Source organism: Budorcas taxicolor, chromosome 3 (genome assembly GCF_023091745.1).
Source record: "Budorcas taxicolor isolate Tak-1 chromosome 3, Takin1.1, whole genome shotgun sequence".
Taxonomy (NCBI): Eukaryota; Metazoa; Chordata; class Mammalia; order Artiodactyla; family Bovidae; genus Budorcas; species Budorcas taxicolor.
Window position 1 is genome coordinate 59,484,862 of NC_068912.1, and position 25,157 is coordinate 59,510,018.

At 40.0% G+C, this 25,157-nt stretch overlaps 1 pseudogene; it reads left to right on the plus strand.

Moving 5' to 3' along the window:
* The window catches only part of LOC128045574 (mitochondrial transcription rescue factor 1-like), a 32,762-nt pseudogene extending 25,123 nt beyond the window's left edge, over nucleotides 1–7,639 (plus strand).
* The last annotated feature ends 17,518 nt before the right edge of the window (nucleotides 7,640–25,157 follow it).

Below are 25,157 nucleotides of genomic sequence, written 5' to 3' on the forward strand. Positions count from 1 at the left end.
TCATCTCACAAGCTAGCAAAGTAATACTCAAAATTCTCCAAGCCAGGCTTCAGTAGTCTGTGAACTGTGAACTTCCAGGTGTTCAAGCTGGATTTAGAAAAGGCACAGGAACCAGAGATCAAATTGCCAATATCTGTTGGATCAATGAAAAAGCAAGAGAGTTCCAGAAAAACATCTACTTCTGTTTCATTGACTCCACTGAAGCCTTAGACTGTGTGGATCACAACAAGTATGGAAAATTCTGAAAGAGATGGGAATACCAGACCACCTAACCTGCCTCTTGAGAAATCTGTATGCAGGTCAAGAAGCAACATTAGGACCTGACGTGGAACAACAAACTGGTTCCAAATTGGGGAAGGAGTACGTCAAGGCTATATATTATCACCTTGCTAATTTAACTTATATACAGAGTACATCATGAGAAATGCAGGGCTAGATGAAGCACAAGCTGGAATCAGTATTGCCAGGAGAAATATCAATAACCTCAGATCTGCAGATGACACCATCCTTATGGCAGAAAGTGAAGAAGAACTAAAGAGCCTCTTTATGAAAGTGAAAGAGGAGAGTGAAAAAGTTGGCTTAAAACTCAACATTCAGAAAACGAAGATCATGGTATCCAGTCCCATCACTTCTTGGCAAACAGGTGGGGGAAACAATGGAAACAGTGACAGACTTTATTTTGGGGGCTCCAAAATCACTAGAGATGGTGATTGCAGCTATGAAATTAAAAGACGCTTACTCCTTGGAAGGAAAGTTATGACCAACCTAGACAGCATATTAAAGAGCAGAGACATTACTTTGCTGAGAAAGGTCTGTCCAGTCAAAGCTATGGTTTTTCCAGTAGTCATGTATGTATGTGAGAATTGGACGATAAAGAGCGCTGAGCACAGAAGAATTGATGCTTTTGAACTGTGGTGTTGGAGAAGACTCTTGACGGTCCCTTGGACTGCAAGGAGATCCAACCAGTCCATCCTAAAGGCAATCAGTCCTGAATATTCATAGGAAGAACTGATGCTGAAGCTGAAACTCCAATACTTTGGCTACCTGATGCGAAGAACTGACTCACTGGAAAAGACCTGATGCTGGGAAAGATTAAAGGCAGGAGAAGGGGTTGACAGAGGATTAGATGCTTGGATGACATCACCAACTCAATAGACATGAGTTTGAGTAAGCTCCAGGAGTTGGTAATGGACAAGGAAGCCTGGCGTGTTGCAGTCCATGGGGTTGCAAAGAGTCGGACGTGACTGAGCAACTGAACTGAAGAAACATACATATTGTATAACACAGGGAAATATGTTGTAATATCTTGTAATAATTATAGTGGAAAATTATCTGAAAATCTATACATATATAGCTAAATCACTTTGCCGTACACCTGAAACTAACACAATACTGTAAATCAACTAAATTTTAAAAATTTATTTTTTACTGAAGGATAATTGTTTTACAGAATTTTTTTTAATTAAATAATTAAAAAAATTTTAAAGAGCATTCTTGAAAGAAGTGTTCCTATGGAAGGCAAAGTCCTGGTCTGAAACAAGGTTGTATTTGAAAGAATATTCAAACAGAGCACCTTCTAGTGGAGTTTTATGAATGCATCTGTATTGGGTTTTTTGTGACTTTAGTTCAAACGTAGTGAGTTTTGGAGAAAGTGGACCAGTAGTCAAATGGAAAATTATGCTGGCTCTTTCCATAGTCGTTTTGGTATATGATGATGATTCACAGCCATGACTTTAGCTAATGATGTGGCATCTTTAGTCTTTCTGAGCAACACTGCCTCCTTGTGTAATGAGAATGACCTTCTAACCCATTAATCTGTACAATTTTAAATATGTCTTTTCATTTGAATTTATTTATTTTTCTTTCTTTGGCTGCACCATTTGGAACCTGTGTCCCCTGTGTTGGGAGTATGCGGTCTTAACCACTGGACTGCCAGGGAAGCCCCTTGTTTGAATTTAGGCTCTTAAACAACCCCAATCAGATAGGGTGCCTCACTGAAGAAATATCTTTGTGCCCACATTTGATAATTTCCACTGGTAGGGTCAACTCTCTTGTTTTCAGGGACTGTTTGCCCAATTTGATATTATCTTGGTCTTTGATATTTTTTGCTGTTACTTCTAATCCCTCTCATTATCACTTTAAAGTGGTAGAAAGCAATAGAAAAGTGAATGAAATACAAAACAGTACTTTTTCTACTTATTACATCATCTTGTGAAGTTTGTGTTGGAGGAAAGATAGAAAAGGTAAAATAATCCACTAATCAGAGATTCAATTATACAGATATTCTAACTTTATCGAAAACGGTTGATCCCAAGTAGTAAAGCCTGATGAATTTAAGTCACATATTTTCTCACCATCTCCTATTTACTCTTGGTTCAGGAGATTGGTGCTATTTGTCTCCATGCAATTCACCCAACAAATATGTGCATCTGTTGCTGCTGCTGCTGCTAAGTCGCTTCAGTCGTGTCCGACTCTGTGCGACCCCATAGACGGCAGCCCACCAGGCTCCCCCGTCCCTGGGATTCTCCAGGAAAGAATGCTGGAGGGGGTTGCCATTTCCTTCTCCAAGGCATGAAAGTGAAAAGTGAAACTGAAGGTGCTCAGTCGTGCCCGACTCTCAGGGACCCCATGCACTCTAGCTTACCAGGCTCCTCTGTCCATGGGATTTTCCAGGCAATAGTGCTGGAGTGGGTTGCCAGTTCTTTCTCTGGTGCATCTGTTAGAAACACTCTTTTTCAGATGCTGGAGAACAAAACAGAGAAAAACCTTGCCCTCATGGAGCTTATCTTCTAGTGAGGAAACAGATAAGAGAGATACTAATAAAATATACAGTTAACCCTTGAACAACATGGGTTTGAACTGCATGGATCCACTCTTATTTGTTTTTTTTTTTTTCATTAGTAAATACTATTGTACTACAGGACTGATGGTTAGTTGAATCTGCAGATATAGAGGTTATATGTGTTACATATAGAGAAATAATGCGCCCCAACCCCTTTGTTTTTTGAAGGGCTCAGTCTATTATTTTAGATGGTGGGAAGTGCTAAGGAGAGAAAATAAAACAGAGAAAGGGGGTAGTGAACATCCAGAGTGAGGAGTGATATTGCAGTGTTAGCTAGGGTGTCAGGGGACGCCTTACTGAGGAAGTGATATTAGAGTGAGGTGAGGGGAAGAGCAGACCATACCATGAGGATATTTGGGAGAGGAATGTTCCATGCACAGCTAACAGCAAGTACAAAGGTGCTGAGAAGGGAATGTGTGCCTGGCCTGTTTGAGTGACAGCAAGAAGGCCAGCATGGCTGGAGCTGAGTGAACAAGCAGCAGAGTCATAGAAGATGAGACCAGGCAGAATCTTAAAGCCTTTGCAAGGATTTGGGATTTTAGGCCATTGTGAGGTTTTGAGCAGAGAAGTGAGACATTTTGACTTATTTTTTAACAGAATAGAATGAAAACAGATTAGAGTGAAAGTAGAATATATGACTAGAAGACTGGATTTTGACTTTGTCATTCCCCCGCTCCCATTTTGGGCACCAAAATCTGTTACCAGAAGGAGGTGTGTGGGGGGGGGATCCAGATGCTCGCCGCTCAGAAGCCAATAAACAGGCCAGGTTGGTGGAAAGGAAAGTTTGCTTTATTTCAGATGCCAGCAGCTGGCAGACATCTGTCCAAAGGCCAACTACCCCCACTAACAAGCAGTGGGTGAGAGCTTTTAAAGACGGAGTGAGATTGGGGGGAGGTTGCAAGCAGAAACGACATAGTCATCTCTAAGAGTCATCTTCAACTGGTCATCAGTGGTCTGACTAGCATCATCTTGTTCGTTTTAGGTACAGTTAAGCTTTAGTTCCTGGGTGCACTTGTTCCCATTTCTTCGTGGTCAGTTCTTGGCGTTGTGGCAGCTCAAGTCCAGGGTCCAGGCTGGTCATCACGTAGTTAACTTCTCTACCTGATGTTTTGGTATCTATAAGACAGAGCACAGGATATAGCTCAGAATATTATATCCATAGCCTTTGAGAAAGAACTAAAGGTCCTTGACTATGCTTAAGGGCTACATTATTATCATTATTTAGTTTCTTTTGATTGTTTTTCTTTGTTTCAGCATTTCCCACTTCTCTGATTAAACTTATTCTTTGACTAAAGTTTTCCACAGTCTAAGGCATCCAGAGGACATGGTGGAGGGGGCAAGGACCATATGGTGTCTCTCCGTTTCAATACCATCATTTATTCTGGAGTATGCATACATTCATGAACCAAGAATTTGTTAATAATGTACAGGGTACTGGTCATGATCAAGGGTTTGTTATTAATAATGAGTTACCATATAATAAAGTTGAATACTGAGTAGGCAATAGTTTTTAGAATTCTCAACAGTAATCAACAAGGAAATTTTTGTTTAAACAGCAAATGAGTAGATTTGGGAATAGAAATGCAAATATGATTTTAATTAGTATTTTATGTTTATAGAAACCTACCCTATTTTATAAAATTGTGACTTATGTAGAAAGAAACTTAGGATACTTCATCTTCTAAGAGTAACCCTTTCCTGAATGTGTTAATCTAGTCTAAACATTTTAGCTAGGAAGATCTTTTGACAAAAAACGGAATAAAAACTTGTTCTCTTTTCCTTTTAATATATAAGTACTCAGCCTTCACAGCAGTTCTGCTTCCCAGGAGTCTTGTTTACATTGCAACTGATTATGTTTTCCTAGAACTACCTTAAATGCACGGCATCACCATTGTATTGTATTGTATTATAAAAAAATGTGTATAAATTCACATTTTAAAAAACTAATGTTTGGAAAACTTTAGCATTATTACCCAAATGCTAGTCCCTGAAAGCAGACTGTGGTTTCTGTATATACTCTGGTAGCTCAGACAATAAAGAGTCTACCTGCAATCAGGAGACCTGGGTTTGATCCCTGCATCAGGAAGATCCCCTGGAGAAGGAAATGGCAACTATTCCGGTATTCTTGCCTGGAAAATCACGTGGATGGAGGAGCCTGGTGGGCTAAAGAGGTGCACACGACTGAGCGACTAACACACACACACACACACACACACACACACACACACACACAGAGAAAAAGAGCTTAACACATTTTTGAATTTGCAGTTTCCTTACATTACCCTTCCATTCAGTTCAGTTCAGGCTCTCAGTCACGTCCGACTCTTTGCAACCCCATGAATCACAGCACACCAGGCCTCCCTGTCCATCACCAACTCCTGGAGTTCACTCAGACTCACGTCCATAGAGTCCGTGATGCCATCTAGCCATCTCATCCTCTGTCGTGCCCTTTTCCTCCTGCCCCCAATCCCTCCCAGCATCAGAGTCTTTTCCAATGAGTCAACTCTTCACATGAGGTGGCCAAAGTACTGGAGTTTCAGCTTTAGCATCATTCCTTCCAAAGAAATCCCAGGGCTGATCTTCAGAATGGACTGGTTGGATCTCCTTGCAGTCCAAGGGACTCTCAAGAGTCTTCTCCAACACCACAGTTCAAAAGCATCAATTTTTTGGCACTCAGCTTTCTTCACAGTCCAACTCTCACATCCATACATGACCACTGGAAAAACCATAGCCTTGACTAGACGGACCTTTGTTGACAAAGCAATGTCTCTGCTTTTCAATATGCTACCTAGGTTGGTCATAACTTTCCTTCCAAGGAGTAAGCATTTATGAATTTCATGGCTGCAGTCACCATCTGCAGTGATTTGGGAGCCCCCCAAAATAAACTCTGACACTGTTTCCACTGTTTCCCTATCTATTTCCCATGATGGGACCAGATGCCATGATCTTCATTTTCTGAATGTTGAGCTTTAAGCCAACTTTTTCACTCTCTTCTTTCACTTTCGGGAATCATTAATTTGAGCATTAAAGGCTTTAATAGTGTTGATGGTGTTCAGCCACCACTGATGTGGCAGCTCTCAAGGATATACCTCATGTCCTTGAAAAGATTCTGTCAGTGGCCTGAGGTAAGAAAAGCTGTCAATGATCCCATGACTTAATGCTCAAGAAAATCTTTTATTATTTATTCACTCAACATATAATTATTGGACACCTATTATGTGCAAGCTGCTGTAAGAGAATTTAGATATTCAAGAATCAAAAGAAATAGCCTAGGGGAAGAGGGGGCGGGGAGGGAGGAACATCCCTGATGTACGGATAGTATGTACCATAGCTATGACTAGTGTCAGACTGCCCAGCAGCACTTTAAGAAAGTCAGATGCCTGGATTGGACTCTGCAGAGCACAACGAGGGACACCTTCACTTAAAGGCTGTGTTTCCTGAAATCAATACTTGTATTTGTCTAGTGCCAAGTTCAGTTCAGTTCAGTTGCTCAGTCATGTCTGAGTCTTTGCGACCCCATGAATAGCAGCACACCAGGCCTCCCTGTCCATCATCAACTCCCGGAGTTTACTCAGACTCACGTCCATAGAGTCCATGATGCCATCCAGCCATCTCATCCTCTGTCGTCCCCTTCTCCTCCTGCCCCCAGTACCTCCCAGCATCAAACTCTTTTCCAATGAGTCAACTCTTCATATGAGGTGGCCAAAGTACTGGAGTTTCAGCTTTAGCATCATTCCTTCCAAAGAAATCCCAGGACTTATCTCCTTTCGAATGGACTGGTTGGATCTCCTTGCAGTCCAAGGGACTCTCAAGAGTCTTCTCCAACACCACAGTTCAAAAGCATCAATTTTTCAGCACTCAGCTTTCTCCACAGTCCAACTCTCACATCCATACATGACCACAGGAAAACCCATAGCCTTGACTAGGCGGACCTTAGTCGGCAAAGTAATGTCTCTGCTTTTGAATATGCTATCTAGGTTGGTCATAACTTTTCTTCCCAGGAGTAAGTGTCTTTTAATTTCATGGCTGCAATCACCATCTGCAGTGATTTGGGGGCCCAAAAAAATAAAGTCTGACACTGTTTCCACTGTTTCCCTGTCTATTTCCCATGAAGTGATGGGAGCAGATGCCATGATCTTCATTTTCTGAATGTTGATCTTTAAGCCAACTCTTTCACTCTCCTCTTTCACTTTCATCAAGAGGCTTTTTAGTTCCTCTTCACTTTCTGCCATAAGGGTGGTGACATCTGCATATCTGAGGTTATTGATATTTCTCCCGGCAATCTTGATTCCAGCTTGTTAAAGGCATCAAATTATAAAACACTCCTCCGTAGCATTTTCTCAGTGAGACTCCCAGGGCTTTTAATATCTCCAGAATATATTTTGCCATTTTTCCATAAGACTCAAAAATAATATAAGTTCTAAAAAATCCACTAAAAGGACTGCAAAAAGTAGAAGACAAAGGGCACTCTGATGAAGAGAGGTACCATAATGACATGAATGAGCTGGAAGAGGAGCCCAGGGACGACCCTAGTGGGGTCAAAAGCTGTAAAGACCTGGACAAAGTAGTACAGTCTTTACAGTTTGATGTTATCCTGAAGACGGGCCTAGATATTGGAAAAGGTTAAAGTGGGAGATACATTGAATCTTCTCATTGGAGAGGATAAAGAAGTGGAAACAGAGGAGGAGATGTAGATTCTCCTGAAAAAAGTGCTGAAGAAGATCAGCAGAGAAGTACAGAGTGGTGTTATGACGGTGGAAAAAGTTACAACTGCTTAAAAAGAGTATGCTCAAGTAAATGGATTGCTTTTCTCCAATAAAGCTGCTTTCTAGTGGTGCAGGAAGGGGCCAGGTTCAAAAGAAGATGTTTTTGTTAAAATAAAGTTCTCCCACCATTTGTGGAAGATGCCGAGCCATTTATGGAAGTCAAGATCCACATGGTAGCTTTTGAAGATGCTTCCCTTGGCCTGGATTTCCCTCCCAGGCTTGATTTGTTCGGATTTTGACCTCATGAGCAAGAGTGAGATGTGTGCTGAATAAGCTAAAGTCAGAGATGATTTACATGATCAGCCCGCTGTTTCCCGGGTTAACTGCCTCGAGAGGCAGTGTACAATAAACTGGCCTTGTTCTTAGGAAAAAAAAAAAGAAATAGCCTAGAAAATGTATGCATTATCTTCAACTAATACTTTTCTACTATTAACAACTTTACTTCTGTCCCTAGGGATTACTGTTTATAAACTGAAAATAAATCTTAATCATAAAATATACAGATATAGAATGTTACATATTCTATCTTGACCCTGTATTTGAGAATTAACTGTCTTTTTCCCTCAGGCTTAGAATAGAGAAGGATCTATTGTCCCTTATCCTTCCACTTCCCACCCATACCCAAAGTTGCTGTTGTTTCTATAATTGTGTTTATTTATTTTGGCTGTGCTGGTTCTTCATTGCTGCATGGGCTTTCTCTCTAGTTGTGACAGATGGGGGCTACTCTCTCAGACTGTGCAGGCTTCTCACTGCGGGGATTTCTCTTGTGGAGTGCGGTCTGTAGAGTGCGTGGGCTTCAGTAGTTGTGGCTTGTGGCCTTAATGGTTGCCGCTCACGGGCTCCAGAGCACAGAATCAGTAGCTGTGGTTCACGGACTTAGTTGCTCTACAGCATGTGAGATCTTCCCGATTTAGGGATCGAACCCTTGTCTCCTGCACTGGCAGGCAGATTCTTTACCATTGAGCCACCGGGGAAGCCCACGCCCAAAGTTCTTAAACATTTATTTTGTCTTCTGTGATCATAGTTGCTGATTCCCTCGGATTAGCCAAGCTTGTTTTTTTGACACAGACTCAGTATTCATGCCTTTAAGGAATTTCCCTGTCAATTCTAGGATGGATTACCACTTGCGCTCCTTCAATTATGTTTCCCTGGATACTGGAAAAAAACGTTCAGGCTCTTTGCTGAAGCTGTATTTAGGGCCAGTCTTGTTAAAGCATGGACTTTACTAGGTGCTCAAAGCCTTGTTTGAGGCCCTTCTCCACTGCAGGCCCTCTGGGCTCCGTGATGTCCCTTGGCTACTGGCGGTGCCTCAGGCTCACTTGAGAGGTCTCCTTCCTCCCGAGAGCAATCTGAACCTCTCCTAACCTCTCCTTCTTCAGTCCTTCATCTAGAATTTTATAGGAACAATTTTTGAGCAAACAAATAAATCCTCATGGATCTCGTCAAACCATAGTAAAATCACAACATTCCCCCTTTGGGGTAGCTGCACTATAGATTTATAACCAGAGCATATTTTTAGAACTAGAAAGAACCTTAGGCTTTTCTGGTTTTGTTTGTTTGCTTTTTTAGTACTCATGATCTTTACTTAAAAGAAACCTTATTTAGAAACCCAGCATATAAAACAAGTGAGAGTAGAGCTGTGCTAGATGGAGGTGTAATGGGTCCCCACATGTTCTAATTTCTCACTCTCCACAGCCTCAGAGCCCCTAGAGACATGGTAGAAACACTCTCCCACAGAGACCTCTGCAAACCGCCTGATTTGCTAGATGCAGATTGCCCAAGAGCTTCATTTTGTGTACTTCCTCCTGCCTTTTGGAGGTCTGATCTCTGCTTTCATAAACTTGAGGCTGTTATTTACCTGCCCCCAACCTGATGGCACCCCACTCCAGTACCCTTGCCTGGAGAATCCCATGGATGGAGGAGCCTGGTGGGCTGCAGTCCATGGGGTCGCTGAGGGTTGGACACGACTGAACGACTTCACTTTCACTTTTCACTTTCATGCATTGGAGAAGGAAATGGCAACCCACTCCAGTATTCTTGCCTGGAGAATCCCAGGGACGGGGGAGCCTGGCGGGCTGCCATCTGTGGGGTCGCACAGAGTCGGACATGACTGATGTGACTTAGCAGCAGCAGTAGCAGCAGCAACCTGCCTGGAGGCTAACAACACTTCACTATGGTGAATGTCACGAGGCTAGTTTTGATGGATAAGGGTCGTGGAAACTATTCCAAGACCCAGCATACAAGGGCTAAGTTTTCTTTTATTACAGCATTACACTCTTAAAAATATTTTAACAAAAATAGAGACTTGTGAAAATGTTCTCCTTTCCAGTGACTGTGGTGAGAAAGCACTCGAGTCTGCAAAGACACAAAACAATTCTCATTCTCCCTTCAGCTTTTGACAGGCAAAATCCAGTTGAATTGCCCTTCGTATCAATAGTCTGTGTCCCTAGAGAAATCTAAGCCCATTTCCATTTCTTTAATGAAAGTGGAGGGAGGCTTGGCACCAGGCTAATAGCAGTGATCATATTTTGGAAAAGTCTATGTTAGAGAACACATTGTTTTCTTTACTTGGCCCACAGGACAATTTAGGACAGATAGAAGATAATCAGGAAGCTTGATGTAGGCAACTTAATTTAGTTTAGGCTTCTGATTTAAAATAAATACCCATGTTTAATGGTGAGGGAAGTGGAGGGAAGTAAATAGAAGGCTCCTTTGTTTTTTATTCCTGGTAATTAAATTTTGCCATCACAATAGACCATGCCCTTCTGCAGAGGCAATGGGATAGGGAGGAAAGTATGGGAGCTTTCAAGTCTTTCTTTCATTTTTTTTTCTTGTCATTCAGTTCAGTTCAGTCACTCAGTCGTGTCCGACTCTTTGCAACCCCGTGAATCACAGCACACCAGGCCTCCCTGTCCATCACCAACTCCCGGAGTTCACTCAGACTCATGTCTATCGAGTCAGCGATGCCATCCAGCCATCTCATCCTCTGTCGTCCCCTTCTCCTCCTGCCCCCAATACCTCCCAGCATCAGAGTCTTTCCAATGAGTCAACTCTTAGCATGAGGTGGCCAAAGTACTGGAGTTTCAGCTTTAGCATCATTCCTTCCAAAGAAATCCCAGGGCTGATCTCCTTCAGAATGGACTGGTTTGGTGGATCTCCTTGCAGTCCAAGGGACTCTCAAGAGTCTTCTCCAACACCACAGTTCAAAAGCATCAGTTCCTCGGTGCTCAGCTTTCTTCACAGTCCATCTCTCACATCCATACATGACTACTGGAAAAACCATAGCCTTGACTAGATGGACCTTAGTTGGCAAAGTAATGTCTCTGCTTTGGAGCATGCTATCTAGGTTGGTCATAACTTTCCTTCCAAGGAGTAAGCATTTATGAATTTCATGGCTGCAGTCACCATCTGCAGTGATTTTGGAGCCCCCAAAAATAAAGTCTGACACTGTTTCCACTGTTTCCCCATCTATTTCCCATGAAGTGATGGGACCAGATACCATGATCTTCGTTTTCTGAATGTTGAGCTTTAAGCCAACTTTTTCATTCTCCACTTTCAGTTTCATCAAGAGGTTTTTAGTTCATCTTCACTAATCTATATTTTTCCCCATTCCCTCCCCCCTCTCCTTCTTTTCTTCCCTCCCTTCCTTCTTCTCTTGACAGTAGTTTTTGTCTCCTAAAATGTGCTTGGTGTTGCTAGCTGCTGGGGTCACAACACTAAATTACACAGTATGGTGCTTCAGGAGAATTCCTGTTCCATCTTTGCCATTTACTGACTAAATGACCTTTGCCAAATCACTTAATATCGCTGAGCCTCAGTTTCCTCTTTTATAAAATGGGAGCAATAGTAGGTATACACGGAGTAGCAACAATGAAATAATTAAATGAGATAACATGTGTAAGTTACCTCCACAGAGTGCCTGGCACAGAGTAGGGGCTTAAAAAATGGGAACTTGTTATAGATTCACATCTTTTATAGTCATTATAATCTGACTCAGGTTCATCTTTCCACATTTTATGAGGAATTCTCTGAGGGGTTTGGCATCTGGCTCTTAATTTCATTCTGCCCCAGTCAGCAATTCATAGGCCAGCCATGGCTCCATCCCAGAGATGCTGGATTCTCAAAACCCCTTCCATACTCCAGCTTCTATCCTTCAAACTCTCTCTCCAAGTTCACTCTCCCACTAAATGGGATTTTCAATTCTTTTGACATCCCTGGTTTCTGGATCTCATCTCAGCTTCCCAGACTGTCAACCTTCCACATCCCATCCCATCCCTTCTGCCCGCAGCTTCATTTCCTTCCACGTTCTTCCTGCACACCACAGCCAAACTCATTGCAGCAGGCTCACCAGGATATTACTTATTGCATTGCTTGGTAATCTATCACTTAATCAGCCCAATTACAGATTTTTTTTTCCTTCTCATACCTTTGGTTTACCTGTTGCTGCTGTAGAAAAGCATTCAACTGTGCCAACACTCATCTCCTTCGCTTTACATTTCCAGTCTCACTGTCCTCTCAATACTGCCCAGGGATTCTTTTACAAACTTTTAGTTGGTTTGATTTTCCTTTCCTCCTGCAGAACTGCTCTAGCATAAAACCTTTACTGTTCTCCTTAAGCCCTCATCTCATTGCCATTCTTCTGAAATCATCACCCCCACTGCTATCTAAAAGTCGTTTGTACATCCTTTTTTAACCCCCCAGGTGTCCAAGAACATGTACTGTTATTCGTTTTGAAGACTCAACCTGGGCTCTTGATCCTTTCCCCTCCCAACTAGCCTGTCTGGACCAATCGTTTCTCATCTGTCCCTCTCTCTTCATTGGCCCTTCATTAACCTTCAGGCATGTTCAAATCAAGTCTTAGGAAGTTTCCCCTGCCCTACTCTCTCCTCTGGACACCACTGTCTTTCTCTCTCTTCTTCTTCACTGCCAGATGTATCGGTAGTGTTGTTTGTTTTCATTACTTTTACTTTATAATCTACCATTTAAGCTGTTACTAAAATTGAGTTTGGCCTCCACCACTGTGCTCTCTTGGGGTCACCAGGGTTCATAGCGAAGCCGATGGTTTCTTTAAGGACGATCCTTCTTGGCCTCTCTGGATTTTGACACCATTGACATATTCCCTCTTGACATGTTCTTCCACTTTGGTCAATCTTATAATCATTTCTTTAGTTTTCCTCCAAAATCTCTGAAGATTCTGTTTCTACTAATGGTTCCTTTTCTGCCCATTCTTTAAATGTTGGTGATGTTCTACAAGTTTTCATATTCAGCTCTTTTCTCTTCTTTTTCTTTATTTTCTCTGTGGATGATCTCACCCATACACGTGACTTTAACTGTGATATATAAGTTGATTTTTAAAATCTGTAACTCCATTTCCAAATCCTTCCCCTAAATTCTACTCTCTCTGGTTATATTAATAGCTAACTGGATAGGTTGTACACCCTTCAAATTCAGTGGAGCTTACCTGCCCCTCCATAATTTGATCATCCAATCCCTGCAACTTTTCAGCTCAGTGTTAGATGCTTTCAGTAATTTCCATGGTGAAAAAAATCAGGATCTTTATAGAATTCTCTTTGTTTCCCTCTCGTCTCCATTACAAGTAACTAGTAATTTTCAAAAATCACTAGTTAATATTACAAGCAATTTCTTACCCCTGGACATTTCAAAAGTTCAAATTGAACTCAGAGTTTAAATTATAAAGGTGAGGAAAGTCTTAATCTCCAGGTTCAATCTGAGTTGAAGAGACCAAACAAAGAAATAGCCTGAAGATGTGAGAAACCTGGCACCTAGTCAGAATTTGCCTTATGTTTCATCATATGGAACAGGAAAGGAAATTTCCAGTGTCTTTTAAATAAATTTAAATATCTTTGGAATACAGTTTTGCAGGTAAAGTCTAAAGCTATTTATTAACAATGTCTAATTGCCCTATTTTTTTGTTGTTTTAAAACAAAAAACAAAACAAAACAAAAAATAACTTGGGCTTCTTGGTCAGCAGGGGGAGCACTGCTACTTTTCTCTGGGAAGCTTTTCACCAGGGTAACCGCTATCTTTAATATAGACCACATCCTAGCAACGAGGAGGAAAAAAACAATGATACGATCGATACATTTGCTCCCTTGTGGTTGCAATTTTTAAAGATAGCTTTTTTTTTTGCTTTTGTAATTCAGTAGTGTTTGCTTAGGAAGGTGTCATCTTTTGCCTTTTCATCTTCTCTGCCCTGTCTTTCAGTCACTTTCTAATTAGAGAGGTGTTTATTTAGGGGATAGGGTCGAAAATGGGTCATGGAAGCCAGTGTAACAGCACTGAGTCAGTATTTAGGCTATGTCTGTTGACACAGAAACAAACACCCTGGTTTGCTCATTTTATTTAAATTGGTCAACACGGTGGAATAAATCAGTCAAACCGGTTTTCTGTCTAAAATGACCTTTTGCTTGAGTGAACTGATACAAGGATATCAGTGGGACATAGTGTCCTTCTCAGACTGAGCTGGAGTGAAGCCTATCGAGCAAGGGTGGCAGCATTGTGAAAGGAGTCAGGAGACCAGGCTCTCATCTGGATTCTGCTCTGTGACTGTGGACAAAACACTAACTTAACTTTTTATACCTCGATTTCTTCTTTTATTAACTTCACACTCTATTATGAAGGGGAAATGATGTGATAGGTTTGAAAATACCTTGAAAGACCAGGAAATATCTATATAATAATTTACACAAAGATCTAGTTTGACACATATGTGTCTGCATGTAGGTTATGTATGCACTGCATACACAGTGCATATATACCCTATGTGCACATATATATGTATGTGTGTATGTATATAGATATAGATATAGGTGGATGTGTCTGTATAAGATACGCATGTATATATATGAATGTTTATAGATTTGTGTATGTACGTATATATGTAAGTATGAAGTCTATACACATTACAGGAGGTAAGGAGGTAAGGACAGTTCTTTCTGAAAATATTGTATTGTTTATAATAATTATTCTACTCACTGAGAATAATAATAGCTTACAGGCTGAATAAAGAATCTAGGTCTCTATTGATGATCATTTACTTACTAAAATTCTTACTTGGTGATGAAAAGTTTGTATCTCTTATTTCCCATGCACATTTTATTTTTTTTCTATGCACATTTTATAAGGAAAAAATTACAGATGATGCTTTAACTAAAGCTTATAATATACATTTATCCTTATTTAATAATATACCTGATGTGTGTTTAGTTGTTCAGTTGTGTCCGATTCTTTGTGACCCCATGGACTGTAGCCCACTCGGCCCGTCTGTCCATGGGGATTCTCCAGGCAAGAATGCTGAAGTGGGTTGCCATGGCCTCAAAATAAACCTGATAAGACCTAATAAAACACTTTGCCACTTTTGTTCACTTTCCCCTTGTCTTATTTGTGCTCTGAATAGAAGCTCAGAATCAAAATATTTTTGTAGGCATTTTGAGAGAAATAATGATTAAGAAATATACATGATTCCTAATAAAGAGAAATCTAGTTCAATATGATGAAAAGTGTACATTTTATCCACTTAGTTTCTAAAATGGCTGCTTTTTTTCAGTAAATCTTTCTTTGTTTCCAAATGACAACAAATAATTTAACAAGTGACATTAAGATTATAAAGTAGTGAATTTTAAGAAAGCAAATGGAATAGCTTTCAGTTTTAGCAATATATTCCTCCATTTGAAATGCAATTGGAATTAAATTGATCTGTGGCTAGTTAACTCAGTGATTCAAACTGAAGTGCTAATGAATTCAAAGAATAAATTTAATTCCTATGAAGTTAGGTTTATGCATTACTGTTGCATAAGCAGACACACACACATCCTTAATCCTAACTAGTCATTTGTCCTACAAATAATTATTACTGTCCAGAACTGAGACCAGACAATGAAATATCATCCACATAAGGCAAAACTATCATTATTAACAAGAGGAAAGTGACTAAATTCCCTTACCCTACTTCTAAATGTTTTTGGTATAATCTTGGTACAGTTGGGACACAATTATATTTTGTGTTTATGTAGTGTTAGGAAGGGCTTCCCTGGTAGCTCAGCTGGTTAAGAATTCTCCTGCAATGCAGGAGACCTGGGTTCAATCCCTGGGTTTTGAAGATCCCCTGGAGGAGGGCATGGCAACCCACTCCAGTATTCTTGCCTGGAGAATCCCCAGGGACAGAGGAGCATGGCATGCTACAGTCCATGGGGCTGTGAAGAGTTGGACACGACCGAGCGATTAAGCACAGCACAGTGCTTAGGAAAGGTTATAGACTGAAGAATTTCAGGTATGTTAATTGAACCTAGTAGGAAAACTGATATTATCTCAGATAAAAAGCTGAAATGCAGTGAAAAATTTCCTGGGCTGGGAACCAGACATACTGTATTTGAATCCCAACTCTTCCACTGAGCACTTAGACAAGTCACTTAGCATTGTCTAGCATCCATTTTCTCATGGAAGAAGGGAGAGAACTATATTCCAACTTTATTGCAGGAATTAAATAAGATAATATATGTAAAGTACTTAACATAACACTAGGCAGAGGATTGGAGAAGGAAATGGCAACCCACTCCAGTGTTCTTGCCTGGAGAATCTCAGGGACGGGGGATCCTTGTGGGCTTCCGTTTATGGGGTCACACAGAGTTGGACATGACTGAAGTGACCTAGCAGCTTAGCAGCAGGCACAGGATAAGTACTCAATAAATAGTAGCCATTTTTATCCTACTAATCATTATTATAACTCCTACTGAAGAGGTATTATGAGAATTAAATGAATTATTTCCTGAATTGAAAATATTTTATATACCATTAAGCATTAGATTCATGTAAAATATTACTATCTCACTAGGAGAAAATGATGCTAAGAAAACTGAGATGATTTCTTTGTTCATGAATTAAAAATTCATGGCACATTACTGTGTATTGTGCACAAAATATTGAGATAGGGATCAAACAGTCTCATGAGATTTTCTCTTCTGGGTAAGATATAGTACACCATGGCAAGCCAACACTCCTCCGAATACAACAACTAGGTTAACCTGGATAAATGACAATAATTGTATTTTAAAGGCAACAAGTTGCTATGGAAGCAGTAAGGATTAGATAAACTAAAATTTCAGAGAGAGAATAGAGTACTTTCCAAAGTGAGTTGACACTGTCTGTTATTTGTTCCCAAAGACACTTGCTGATTCTGAGTGTGGTCAAAGGATTTGTTTAGGCAGAAAACCTCTGCTGGGGCAAAGAAAAACCAGTGAGGTTCTTAGCAAGTATAATGCCATAATGGGAAAAATAGGAAAAAGAAGACCCATATGGCAGAGCTCCCCCATAACATGTTTGCTGAATTCAGGTACTGCACAGGAGGCTACAAAGCCAGGGGAAAATTTTTCAAAAGACAAAGTGAAATCTACCTCCTTTAGTCTTGAAATGCTTAGGAAACAAAAGCCCTCTGAGGAAGGCTTTGCCTTCAGTATCTCCTCAAGATATTGACTTTAAGTGCTGTGGGACAGGAGGCTGAAGAGCTGGGCTAGAATTTCTGAAGGGCAGATGGAGATCTCTTGTAGTCTTCCAGGGCTAAGTTGCTGAAGACCCTTAGGCTCACAATCACAAGCCCAGGAGAGCCATATGCTCAAAACAGGGTCAGATCCAAGGTAGAGCAAGTCTTTGTAAAACTACAATCATGCCCAATGCACATCATATTCTCATGTAATGAAAGTGATCAACTCCTTATCCTGTTAGCCTAATAGAGGAAAGGGTGAGCTCTCTTTGGTAGAAGGGAACATTTGGAATCTTTATGACATTTTTATGCCTAATGTCTGGCATATAATATAAAAATAATGGACATTCAATAAGGCAATAAAATGTAGCTAATAATCAAGAGAAAAGGCAGATCATAGAAGTGGACCCCAGAGAAGGCAATGGCACCCCACTCCAGTACTCCTGCCTGGAAAATCCTATGGACGGAGGAGCCTGGTAGGCTGTAGTCCATGGGGTCGCTGAGGGTTGGACACGACTGAGCGGCTTCATTTTACTTTTCACTTTCATGCATTGGAGAGGGAAATGGCAACCCACTCCAGTGTTCTTGCCTGGAGAATCCCAGGGACAAGGGAGCCTGGTGGGCTGCCGTCTATGGGGTCGCACAGAGTCGGACACGACTGAAGCGACTTAGCAGCAGCAGCAGGAGTGGACCCACTGACTATCTAAATATTGAAATCAGCAGTCAGGAACTATCAAACAATTCAGAGCATAATGGGAGGCCAACAAAGGCACCATCAATGAAGAATGATGATCATGTATGACTGATCTATGGTTTATGGGGGAGTATCCTCAGTCAAGAGCATTTATCCTGTTTCTCTTCACCTTACGATGGTGGTGGTAAGATAAAAGGAAGAATGATCTTTGGACTGTATAGCCAGACAGGGGCCTCATGTCCTGGATTGTGAGTGAGAAGAAATCTAGATTAGCAAATACAAAATTCCAAAGAAAAGTCAAAGATTACCAGCAAAAAGTTCAGGAAACAATAACTGAAGTATTAAGGTGAGAACTGAAGACTTACCTTGATCCAACATGCAACTAAAGCAGCACACAGGAGCCAGGCTGGAGGCTGGCTTTGAGAGATACTAAAGGATTTGAGAGATACTAAAGAAGTAGAATCAAGAGGAGATAGTGGTTGTTTGGATGAGTGAATGAAAGAAAGGGAAGAATCTATAGTGTCTCCAAATTTGGGTTATTGATGAGTGGTTCTTAGATAGGGAAAAACCAAGGAAGAGGAAGTCTGAAGAGCAAGACTTGAATATGAGATGTTGTAAGTGCCATCCAGGTGGAGATGGTCACTCACTTTGGTTTACACAGTCACATGCAAATAATGGACACAAGTAAGAACTTTGCAGAAATATATAGATGAAGGTGTCATCCAAGAAAGAGTGGGAGACATTGTCCAGGGAGGATGTTTCCAATGAGATGATATTCAGAGATAGAACCCTAAGAAATACTGATATTGAGGATTCAGACAGGAAAGGTAAAGTTGAAAGGGGACCTGGGTAGGACAGAAGTAGGAAGAAAGTATAGCAAGGGAGTATCACAGGGGCCTGGAGGAAAGCGTGGCTTAAGAAGGGGGGTGCAGTCAACTGCAAATGCAAATATGCAGAAGATAAGAATTTAATAAAAATAAAGCATTGGAAAATGGCAAAGAATTTCTTAGAGAAGTGGCCACAAGATTCAGAGCTATTCTTAAAAGTTTGATTATGAAGGAAAGGAAAGGTATAGGTCAGTGCTGGGAGAGGGTGGGGTGCAGTAGGACCTAGGCAGAGTTTCTTATTTTGGTTTGTTTAGGAGAGACTTGAATATGCTTATATGTTGGAGAGAAAGATCTAGTAGAGATCAAGGAGCTGGAAGTAATTAATGGCATCAGTTCCTGGAAGAAATGGCAAGATTTCGTTTGATTTAAAAATAGGTGTCTAATGTCTGTATATATATTTATATATCAGCAAGACTATATAGATAAAAATAAATTCTCTGGATGGGATTTTAGCATAGTAATATTGAATATGCCTAATATATATTTAAAGCTTTTTTATTGGTGTATATTTGATTTACAATATTGTGTTACCTTCAAGTGTACAGCAAAGTGACTCAGTTATACATCTACATACATCTACTCTTTCTTTTTTGTAAGATTCTTTCTTCATATAGGCCATTACAGAGTATTGAGAAGAGTTCCCTATGATATACAGTAGATTTTTATTAGGTATATATTTTATATATGCTGCTGCTGCTGCTAAGTCACTTCAGTTGTTTCTGATTCTGTGCGACCCCAGAGACGGAGGCCCACCAGGCTCCCCCGTCCCTGGGATTCTCCAGGCAAGAACACTGGAGTGGGTTGCCATTTCCTTCAATGTATGAAAGTGAAAAGTGAAAGTGAAGTTGCTCAGTCGTGTCCGACTTTTAGCGACCCCAGCCTACTAGGCTCCTCCATCCACGGGGTTTTCCAGGCAAGAGTACTGGAGTGGGTTGCCATTGCCTTCTCCATTTTATATGTAGTAGTATGCATATGTCTCAGTTTCCCAGTTTATCCCTCTCCCCTCCCACCCCTAATCCCCTGGGAATGTAAGATTGTTTTCTAATACAGCTGTGACTCTACTTCTGTTTTGTAAATAAGTTCATTTTTTTTTAAATTGCCAATTAAAAAAATTACACATATAAACTATATCATGTGATATTTGTCTGTGTCTGACATTTCACTCAGTATGACAATCTCTAGGTCCATGCGTGTTGCTGTAAATGGCATTATTTTGTTCTGTTTTTTGGCTGAGTCATTTTCCATTGTATATATGTACCACGTCATTGATGAGCATTTCAGTGGCTTCCATGTCCTGGCTCTTATACTAGCACTGCAATGAACACTGGGGTACTTGTGTCTTTTAAATTATGGTTTTCTCTGGGTATATGCCCAGGAGTGGAATTGCTGGGTCATATGGTAGTTCTACTTTTAGTTTTTTAAGGAAACTTCATACTGTCCTCCATAGTGGCTGTACCAATTTACATTCCCACCAACAGTGTAGAAGAGTTCCCTTTTCTCCAAACCCTCTCCAGCATTTATTGTTTGTAGATTTTTCTACGATGGCCATTCTGAACATGTGAGGTGATACCTCATAGTAGCTTTTATTTGTATTTCTCTAATAATTAGTAATGTCGAGCATCTTTCATGTGCTTTTTGGCCATCTGTATGTCTTCTTTGGAGAAACGTCTATTTTTTGATTGGGTTTTTTTTTTTTAATGTATATATTGAGCTGCATGAGCTGTTTGTGTATTGTAGAGATTAATCCCTTGTTGATTGCTTTGTTTGCAATATTTTCTTCCATTCTGATGGTTATCTTTTTGTTTTGTTTATGGTTTCCTTTGCTGTGTAAAAGCTTTTAAGCTTAATTAGATCCCATTTGCTTATTTTTGTTTTTATTTTCATTATTTTAGGAGGTGGATCAAAAATTCTTGCTGCAATTTATGTCAAAGAATGTTCTGCCTGTTTTCCTCTAAGAGTTTTATAGTGTCCAGCCTTACATTTAGGTCTTTAATCCATTTTGAGTTTATTTTTGTGTGTGGTGTTAGAGAGTGTTTTCATTTCATTCTTTTACACATAGCTGTCCTGTTTTCCCAGCATCACTTATTGAAGAGACTGTCTTTTCTCCATTGTATATTCTTGCCTCCTTTTTCATAGATTAGGTGATCATAGGTGCATGGGTTTATCTCTGGGCTTGCAATCCTGTTCCATTGGTCTATTTTCCGTTTTTTTTTTTTTTTGGTTCCTGTACCATACTGTTTTGATTACTGTAGCTTTGTAGTATAGTCTGAAGTCAGAGTGCCTTATTCCTCCAGCTCTGTTTTTCTTTCTTAAGATTGCTTTGGCTATTTGGGGTCTTTTGTGTTTGCATGCAAATTATAAATTTATTCTAATTCTGTGAAAAATTCTTTAGTAATTTGATAGGGATTACATTGAAACTTGTAGATTGCCTCAAATCTGTAGTCATTTCCCCAATACTGATTCTTCCAATCCCAGAATATGGTATACCTCTCCACCTGTTTGTGTCATCTTTGATTTCTTTCATCAGTATCTTACAGTTTTCTGAGTACAGGTCTTTTGCCTCCTTAGGTAGGTTTATTTCTAAGTATTTTATTCTTTTTGGGGGATTATACTTAATATTTTAAGTGGAAGTGCTGTTAACAGCCAACATGATATAACCTGAACTTAAATGCCAACTTTAAAACTTCATTTTGGAAAGTGATTTTTCCCAAGTGCTCTACTGTGCCTTCTTAAACAAAATATTCTGAATATAATTTGACCTTATCTTGATGACTTGCTTTGAACATCAATCATTGTTCAATGCTACAATGCTGCCATGACCTCAGGAATATTTGAGGTCCTCAGGGCTCTTAGCCCAATGCTAAATGGCTCCAGACAGCTGTGCATTTGCAGTTCTTCTGTCCTCCACCCTGTCCTTAGTCACTTCTCTGCTGTTTTCAGTGTGTCCTGACTCCCTGCTTTTCACCCATTGCCCTCACTTTGTACATACTTGCTGAGTGAGGGCCCAAGAGCAGCTCCAGCCATACAACGTCCAGATGCAGATGTGGGGAACAGCTTGTTCAGCCACTCAGGTGCCCTTATGCAGAGCCCTGGCCCAAAGGGATTCAGGCCTTCTTTTCTCCAGGTCTCTTCCCTGGGTTCAGGTGAGAGCTGAGGGTGCAGAAATCTGACTTCTTGGATATAGAGGTACACCTGGCAAGCCTCCAGCTTGGCTTAGCCTCTCCTTGGTCACTAGGCACTCTTCCATCTTGGAGGTGTGTACACCTGAGTCATCAGGGAGCCCTGATTAAACCCTCATTTGCCTATGGTACTGCTCTAAATGAGTCATGAAATCTCACTAGTGTTCTGTTCTTGTTTTTCTGTCAATGAAGCCAGATTATTTTGTCTCTGGTAAAAGTGGCTGGAGTTTAACAGCTTCCTTTTCTGTTCTTTAGGAACCATATATCCCAGAGACAGATTACCTCATAGTTAGAATCTTTGTTTAATACCCCTGGTAGGAGGTATAATTCTCTCTCTTGGACTGAGTAGCCCACCTACACACACAGATATCCAGAGATGCAGAGGCAGAAGCCAGGAGGTAATTGCTGCTGCTTTCCCTGTAATTGTATCTGTACCCTGACATCTGTGTTAACTGCTGGGATGATTTTGACTTTAATTCTTCCAGCTCTTTCTCTATTCTCAAATCCTCACATAGATAAGAGAATTGGTTCTTGGAGTTTCAGAATTATAAAAGAAACCAGAATATGACTCCAAAATATGATACTGTTGCAGAAGGATTATTTTAAGCTAAACGTACTTGAAAAACAGCAAGTGTAAGAAGAGTGCTCTGATCTCCCCTTTTCTTCCTAAAAGCAGGAGATAAAACTTCCATGTGAAAGATGTCATGTCTCTACCAAGAGGAAAGAAACATTCTGATCACCTGAAGTGAGGAGTTGAAGCTAAGAGAATTCTGTACAAACAGGCCTGGTTTAAATGATTCCTTTCTTCCATTAGCCTCCCCGTTTATTTTAGTTACTTTCTACAATTGCCTCTAGTTGTTTAACCTAGTGTGAAATCATTCAGGCTCTGCCACTTATTTGGGTCTTCATTTCCTTGTGAAGGCGCCCATAAACTTAGAAATTTTATTATGTAAAACTTATATTACATAAAACTTGTATTATTTTCCCACTGTTCACTCTCTTGTATCAGGTAAATTCTTAGTCCTGGCTGGAAACTAAGAGGGTAGAGGTAAAGTTTTGCCTGCCTTACAATTAGCTCTGGAAAATGATAGCTTCGCCTCTGGAAGAAGTGGTCAGAATTTTCTGTTCTCCTACCTTTTAAAATATCTAGTAAATCTCTAGAAGCAGAGGGTTGTATGGGTGTACACCAGGCATAAACCTACAGGTGGACTCACATTTTCACAGGCAGAGGTGATGTAGTCAGGGGTATTGGCAGGGGCTGCCAGTGGGCTTCTTAGCACTCAGTTACCATGACATTACTAATGGCAGGTGTTGCTATCCAGCATTTATACAGTGCCTATTAGGTGTACAGTGATTGTTGAATCATCTATAATGAGATCCTGAAGGCTGTAAAAGTCAGAATAGCTTCCCCTGTTTCTCTTTCTCCAAAGCAATTTTTTCTCTTCTGTGTTATGTAATATGCTTTGTGGTTATGGTGGTAAAATCTACTTCCAAGTAAGAGAATAAAAAATTGAAATTGATAGAAAGCTGTTACACTTGATAAAAATGATACCGTTTTTGTATAAACAAATAAACATGTATATACATAAACACATAGAAAAATCATTTGAAGAAATGTACATAAGGATATTAACAATAGTTTTGTATGGGTAATGACAGAAGTACTTTGAAAAGTATGAATTGGCTTTTTAGGTATAATTTGCATACAATAAATCACATCCAGGTTGAGTATACAGTTTGATGAATTTTGACAGTATATAAGAATTCATAATCATTACCACCACAAAAAGTTTCTCTATGTCCCCTTTAATCAATTCTATCTCCCCCACCCTCCATGCCCAGGCAATCACTCATCTGCTTTTTTGCAGATGTATTTTGAATTATTTTCCTTTTGCTTGTCTATATAATATTCTTCAGTGAACATGTATCTTTTTTTAATAAAAAAAGCTATTTTAAAATTCAAAAATTATGTTTAAAACAGGAAAGGAATACAAAAAAATTAGTCTATGAAATAGTTATTTCAAATTTATTCATATATTTCTCTCCCATAAAATATGCACCAAAGAGTAGGATTTTCATTTTCCTGTTTTGCCCCTGACTCTGAAGGACCTCCCCATCCATCTCCCAACCCACAATCCAGTCATTTAGCTGACCCAGAGTCATTCAGCCCAAACCTCCCCAAAGTTGGGAGCTCCCCACCAGTCTCTCCCCTCCCTAGTCTCTAGGGCTTATAACAATCTTCTCACCCAAAATGGAAAAAAGAGAGATAGCCCTCTTTTCTGATGTTTGTAGATACATGACATTGATATAATTTATTGTACAGGGCAATCATTCAAATTATTATTCTTCCTTCAATTCTCTTTGAAATACCTCCTGACCACAGAGTGATAATTAAATACAGTGGAAGCTTAACACAGTCCAAATATGTTAAAAAGATTGTCTTCCATGGATAGCTCTTCTGCCAAACCACCAGAAACATTCTGAGACTAAAGGAAATTAGGAAATTGTGGTGAATCAAATAGACAGGATCTTGGGATTAGGTCAGGATGCTGCAGACCTAGGAAGCTGGTAGCATCTCTACCTACAAAGGTTATGAAGCAGATCTGAGATTAGCTGTTGGGATATGCAAAGTAATTCCATTAAAGCCAAAACAAATGATCAAATATTTGTTGAAGACCTGCCTGCCTAATATCCAGATACAAAATCCTCTTTGTACCATGTACAGTTTGAGTGACGTAGCCCAGTAGCCCTGATCAAAACTATTTTATTTAGTTTACATTGCCCTAGAGGAGTAAGGATACAATAAACACTGATGCTTATCTTGTATAAGAACTTTACATATATTATTTTTCTTGATTGTCTCCATTTCACAGATGAGAAAATCAAGGCTTTGAAGGCTTAAGCAAATTGGCTTAGGCTGCATGGAAAGCAGCAGAATTGGAATTTAAACCTTCAAAGCCCTGATCTCATGAAGGGCCTCATTCCTGTTTGCTCTGCAAATATGGCTGCAGCGCCCTTTAGTCTACTTATTAATCTTGTATTGAAAGCACTTGCAAAAAATTCTCATGGATATTTGTAAGGCTCATGCCTGCACCTTTCTCTTCTCTGAGAGTATTTCTTATATCCTTTCCTCTTGACTCCTCAAATGTGAGATAAAGTGAAAAATTACTGGCTTTTATTTATTCATCTGTTTATTACTGAGAAAACATTATCACCAAGGAGAAAGAGAACAATTCAAATAAATGGCATTCTCAGTTCCTTTACTGTATTTACACCTGTGTCTGTTAGACCAA